This window comes from Oncorhynchus masou, chromosome 27, assembly GCF_036934945.1.
Source record: "Oncorhynchus masou masou isolate Uvic2021 chromosome 27, UVic_Omas_1.1, whole genome shotgun sequence".
Taxonomy (NCBI): Eukaryota; Metazoa; Chordata; class Actinopteri; order Salmoniformes; family Salmonidae; genus Oncorhynchus; species Oncorhynchus masou.
Genome location: NC_088238.1, coordinates 17,730,500 through 17,737,389, shown reverse-complemented (window position 1 = coordinate 17,737,389; position 6,890 = coordinate 17,730,500). Strand labels below are relative to the sequence as shown.

Sequence of the window (6,890 nt, the reverse complement as noted above, 5' to 3'; positions counted from 1 at the left end):
TACAGAGTCCATCCCCTGGATCCTTCATCTGCAGCCCTTGGCTTCATCCCGTCCATTCTCACATCCATTCAATTTCCTTAATAAATATTCTAAACCCATTTCGATGCCTGGTCCAGAAACTCAGGAATTTGAAATAGTTTTTTATTGACTTTGACAAGGAACACATTTACAAGTTGTTTTATTTTTATTTTGCTTATCATTTCACAAAACCATCCACAAGCAAACTCATGTTGCCTGCCCTCTCCATCCCAAATTGGTTGTCTGTCGGCTACAGAGAAGCATACAGTAAAACAAGTATAATATTACAAAGATTTACAATAACTTCATAATACATCAGCAATATATAGAATATGTAGGGTCAAATATGTTATATAGCAAATGTAGGGTACACAAATCAGATCAAATGATTCAGTCATACTGGCATTTGAACTATACAATGATGTGGTCTCAGACACACAGTTTTGTTCACACAGATTATAGGCTACTTCTATAAGCATTATTTGGGGCTCAGCGCTGCCTGTTGGCTACCATGGAAACCATTAAATGTGCTTTTGTGCTAATATTTATCGAATTGCATATTCAATTTTAACAGTCCTTCCAAGTGAGGGTAAATTGATTATTGTCATACTTCATTGTGTAGAAATGCGCTAGAATGAAGGCTATATGACCCCACGTTGAGACGCATGAGGGAGCTCTGTGCGCTTTGGATAGGTTTATGGTACCCTTTTACGCGGGTAAAATGTTCACGTTTCTCTGCACCTAGGGACACAAGAAAGCACAAATTCACGTCGATAGAACCAAATAGAATGTTGTGTGTCATTGAGACATGGTCGGACTATGTTTAGAATTCTTCCTTAGGCCGAAATGGTGAGCCCTGCGAACATTTACGCACACAAGAATGTTTAACCATTTCCGTGCCCGCAGCGTGACTGTTTTATTAACGTTGGGTTGTACACACAAAATATGCAATAAAGTACTCCAAATCAATCGGGGCATGAACTCTGTGCCGTAATAAATAAATATGTTATTTGTCTTCTCTGTCTGTTGGCAAGGATACCCTGGTGTCCAGAGCTGTTTATCAGCTATATACAATGCGTCCTCTACAGAAACTATAACCGTGCGCTAACTCGTGGGTTAATATATAATTTGGACCATATGGCATTTTAAAATCCACCCTTGATTTCAGTGGCACTTCGATCTGTGTGGACCCAGCTAATGATGCCCAATTAGTCATTAAACATGACCAAAAGACGAGCCTTGTGTGGTTTCACATTTGCTAATATTTGCTTGTCAAATATTTTCTTTGAAACGTTTACAGCACATTTTATCTGCTGGCTGGTCAAGAGACATCTGCGACGGTTTTCCTCGTCCTTTTTTCTAAATGAAAGTCCCAATTGGTCCCCCCACATTCGCCCTATCCGACTATTTGTTCATGCTTGAAAGAAAATGTAATAAAAGAGTCTGGATGATGGATTTATGATTTATCAGAAGCACTTTACCATATGGCAGTCGACATCGGGACAGATTTTCAAATGTTAGCTTTAAAAAAAGGAGACTCGATCGGACTAATCTTAAACCCTGATTTGGGAAAGGATGCTCAAGTCACGTGACCCGATACGTGTCGCTTGGAGATGGAATACAGTAAATGGAATTAATTTACCTTTGGTGTCACGTGTGAAATTCGTTTTTGAAAGTCCAAAAAAAGTATCTTCAGTAGCCCAACAGAAAACATGGAGATTGTTCTTGACACACAGTCCATCTTCAGGATACATACTGTAATATACGCATCATTGTCTAGAGAGAGCAGTGGATGCGAGCTTCCTATTCCATTTTATTATTTACCTTACCAAATAGTTATCAGAAATTGAATAGCCTAACGGACTAGCCTTGAAACCCGTTTAGATGGAAGCCTTTAGTCCACTGTAAAAACACTGCATGTGAGATAAAAAATGTCCCTGTTGGCCCTACAGTTTATTACATGGCATTGCATTCTTCTGCTTCAAGTTCACAATTGCAAAAGCTATTTTAATAGATCTAGTAAACCCATAATATACTCCTTTTTTTTTACAAAAATCTTGGGGCAAAGATTTTGACCACAACGTTGATAACAAATTTTACATTGGCAATTTATAAGGGTCATCCATATGTATATCCTATAATGTGTGGGGTTAAATATTGTGGTTCGCAACTTGACTTCCAGACAATCGAGTCTGAATAGACTTGGTTACTTGAGAGTCAGGTACAGTAGGCCTACATGCAATATTGACATTTCTCCTATCAGACCACTACGTCATCTAGAAAAGGCTGATAGGGTATATATTTGTGAAGTCGCGCGTGATTCCTGTCAGTGGCGACCTGTGCAACAGACAGGTGTGAATTGGCATCTCCTCAGACTCCGAATATTCACATTTTACAGGTGAGGTGTTTTATGCACTTTACAATCAGGTCAGTGCATTTTGGGGATGAAGTTCCTCATATTACAGTTTATTCTCTTGATTATCAAAGGAACATCAGCGCTGTATATTATACAGGAATTATCTTGTTGTTTCATTTGATACGGCTCTGAAGAACCAATTGACATGTGTGGAACGAATGGGGACCTGTCAAACGAAGGTAGGTCTATATTCAAACGAAGGACTAACTATAATGTGTTATTAGATTACTTATATCATTGAATTGAGTGGAGACATTTTTTCCAACAATATGCAAAGAAATGTTGATGCATAAAGCTGTAAAATAGGTTTAAATCTTATAAAAGCTATTTTATTCGGTTCTATTCTAAGGGAGCGGGTGTGTCAATCAGCTTGGTGGGGTGTTTCTGAACGGGAGGCCGCTTCCAGCATATAAAAGGAGGAAGATGATCGAGCTGGCATCGGAAGGTGTGCGCCCATGCGAGATCTCCAGAATTCTGCAGGTGCGTATCAGCAGGCTTATAGGAGCTCGTGTTTGCGCCCTATTCGATATTATTCGATACATGAAAAGCATAATTTATTTTATTATTAAGTTAACTTAATACATTAAATAGTTGTTAAATGGTGTGCTTTCAAGGATCTTATGTGGTTGCAACAGAGTCTCACAATCAATTCGTGAATATATGTACAAAATGCATTTCAGCTAATTTCGTGCGTTTTTGTGCGTTTTTGTGGTGAGAAAAGACACGAATTTATGTGCTTCTTAATTCGTGCGAAAAGACACAAATTGAACTAGTAATAATAATAGGCTACACACAAGCCTTTTCAACAACCATATAGACGCAATAGTTTATATTTAATTTTTGTTCTTAAACTCGATGTAGGATCAGGCAAAATCCCTTGAGTTGCGCACCTTACGCAGGCTTGGTCCTCGGTTGGTTGCCATGTGGTGTGGTCATGATGTCTAGGTCCGCTTGTCAACGGATGTGGAAAGCATAGTGCAACCTAGGAGTTTGGTTTCTAGTTTTGAGTCGGTTGATCCACTTCCATCTCTGACACGTGGGAACCGGAGGGGGGAAGGGAGGGGGTGCACTCCACACATATGCGCGTAGGCCTTCCTTAGGGTGGGGGTTAGGGTTAGGTCCAGTTGGAGTTAGGGTTAGGTATAGTTAGTAGAATGGTTAAGGTTAGGGTTAAGGTTAGGGTAAGGTATAGTCAGTAGAATGGTTAAGGTTAGGGTTAAGGTTAGGGTTAGGTATAGTTAGTAGAATGGTTAAGGTTAGGGTTAAGGTTAGGGTTAGGTATAGTCAGTAGAATGGTTAAGTTAGGGTTAGGGTTAGGTATAGTCAGTAGAATGGTTAGGGTTAAGGTTAGAATGGTTAAGGTTAGGGTTAAGGTTAGGGTTAGGTATAGTTAGTAGAATGGTTAAGGTTAGGGTTAAGGTTAGGGTAAGGTATAGTTAGTAGAATGGTTAGGGTTAGGGTAAGGTATAGTTAGTAGAATGGTTAAGGTTAGGGTTAAGGTTAGGTATAGTTAGTAGTAGGGTTAAGGTTAGGGTAAGGTTAGGGTTAGGTATAGTTAGTAGAATGGTTAAGGTTAGGGGTAAGGTTAGGGTTAGGTATAGTTAGTAGAAGGGTTAAGGTTAGGGTAAGGTTAGGTATAGTTAGTAGAATGGTTAAGGTTAGGGTTAAGGTTAGGGTTAGGTATAGTCACGTATATGGTTGTTGCAAAGGCTTGTTTGCCTACTGGTTAAATTCGTGTCTTTTCGCACGAATTAAGTAGCACATAAATTCGTGTATTTTCGAACGTATTGAACCACACAAAAATGCACAAAAACGCACGAAATCTGCTGAAATACATTTGTACATATATGCGCGAATTGGATGTGAGGCTGGGCTGGTTATTGTGCTCTGATGGTGGATATAAATCGTGCGTCAATTCATGAAAACCCAAATGTGCACTCCGCGCTGGCAGGTGTCAAATGGCTGCGTCAGCAAGATTTTGAGCAGGTTCCACAAAACCGGCCTCCTGGACCCGAAGGCGACCGGAGGTAGTAGACCTCGACTCCTCACCCCCGAAGTCATCTCGAAAATAATCGAATGCAAGACGAAAAACCCAACAATATTCGCCTGGGAAATCAGAAAAAAGCTCGCGGCCGAAAGAATCTGTAAATCGGCCAAAGTTCCCAGTGTAAGTGAGATCACAAGCTACACCAGAATGATACAACGTGTGAACAACTGTGAGGGAAATAACTGTATTTTTCGATTAATTTTAGCATTATGTTCTCCTTGTTAAAAGGTATCCTCTGTAAACCGAATTCTCAGGAAAATTCAACTCGACTCTGCGATGTTGAGTGTGGAGATTTCTGCGCACCACCCCAAATACCCAGGTAGGCTGCACATCGTACATCTTGATCTGGGAGATCATTCACTGTGCGCAATTTGAAAAACATAGCCATATAGTCTACTTGTATGCATTCCAGGTCTTCTAGTGGAGACCCCAACGCAGTCAGTAGTGAAGGAGAGGGAGGAGATGGAGACAGTTGAGGTGAACCAGCTCCAGCCTCCCCGGCCCCAGCATCGCAATCGCACCAGCTTCACCCTGGTGCAGTGCAGAGTGTTAGAGCAAGGTAGGCCTGTTCAGTACTGTACTTTAGGCAGAACAATGTCCTACTTTTACTTCGACAACTGTTTATGTACGTTTAGGCTGTGTGTTTATGTGGAGTGGATACATTAATGATTAGGCTTAAACGACTTAGACTTATTCCTATTTCAACAAGGCTTGTTTTAGAACAGCTGGACAAGTTGTTATCCTTTCAAGCTTTGAGTGCTCTCATTCTATTTCTTCCTCCCAAACGGAGCAGAATTCACACAGAGACACTATGCAGACATGTTCACCAGGGAAAAACTGGCATCTGAGATCCAACTTCCAGAGGACACCATCAAGGTTACATGACACAAATTATGCATACAAGCTATGTCATTTCCTGTAAATGTACCTGTAATACTGAGCTACATCTGTTATAATTGCCATTCCACTTTGAAGGTGTGGTTCTCAAACAGAAGAGCAAAATGGAGGAGGGAAGCCAAGTATAAGACCAGTGTCCACGGTGCACATAGTGAGTGTGTGTATTTTTGTTTATTATGGATCCCCATTTGCTGCTGCCAAGGCAACAGCTACTCTTCTTTGGGGTCCAGCAACATTAAGGCAGTTAAAAACTATTTAAAATACTACATTACATTATATTTAATAACACTTTTCACAACACATTAAGTGTGTTCCCTCAAGACACTACTCTACAATCACATCTCTACAGTACAAAATCCATGTGTATGGGTGTGTAGAGTGTGTGTCTTATCATGTGTGTGTGTGTGTGTGTGTGTGTCTCTTCACAGTCCCCGCTGTTCCTTAAGGTGTATTTTTATCTGTTAAACAAACAAACAGATTATTCTGCTTGTATCTGTTACCTGATGTGGAATCAGGTTCCACGTTTGCCAGTTGGTTGTGCAGCCAGACGTATTTGCCATTCCTTTTGCCTCATCCCTCTAAACCATCAAATGTTTCAATTCATCAATCCACAGGGACTTAACTGTTTTTACAGTCACTTTCTTAATGGGTCCATGCTTATTTTTAACTGGAAAAATATATTTCATCAATGTGTCAAGTGCAGCGTCTGGTTGCTCCTCAATACACTGGCATTACACTGGGGTAGCAGGTAGACTAGTGGTTAGAGCGTTGGACTAGTAACCGGAAGGTTGTTTGTTTGAATCCCTGAGCTGACAAGGTAAACATCTGTTGTTCTGCCCCTGAACAAGGCAGTTAACCCACTGTTCCTAAGCCATCATTGAAATAATGGCTGACTTGCCTAGTTAAATAAAGGTAAAATAATTCCACACCACAGACGAAGAAATATTCTTCAAATCAACAACAGAGGAATCACTACAACACTTCTTGTATGACCTCTCATAAGGTATATTAGGACCAGCCTTCAGAACTTTGGTTTTCCTAGATATGGCTACTATATTGTGATCACTACATACAATGGATTTGGATAAAGCTTTAAAGCACATTTCTGCAGCATTAGTAAAGATGTGATCAATACATGTTGCTGATTTCATTCCCGTGCTGTTTGTAACTACCATGGTAGGATAACTGATAACCCGAACCAGGTTGCAGGCACTGGTTGCAGTTTGAAGCTTTTTCTTGAGTGGGCAACGTGATGAAAGCCAGTCAATATTTAAATCACCCAGAAAATATACCTCTGTTGGTATCACATACATTATCAAATATTTCACACGTTATCCAGATACTGACTGTTAGCAGTTGGTGGTCTATAGCAGTTTGAGAGAGAATAACAGTTCACTTTTCTTTCTAAAGCTTCATTTCTGATGAACCAAAAGAACAAAGATTTCCCTTCAGTGAATTCGATGACAACAACCAACTCAATGACTCAACAGGTACATAAACAAGCTAAGCCCC

General features: G+C 40.3%; 1 pseudogene; it reads left to right on the top strand.

Moving 5' to 3' along the window:
* Window positions 1-2,579: 2,579 nt before the first annotated feature.
* Window positions 2,580-5,186, top strand: LOC135515280 (paired box protein Pax-6-like; annotated as a pseudogene).
* The last annotated feature ends 1,704 nt before the right edge of the window (window positions 5,187-6,890 follow it).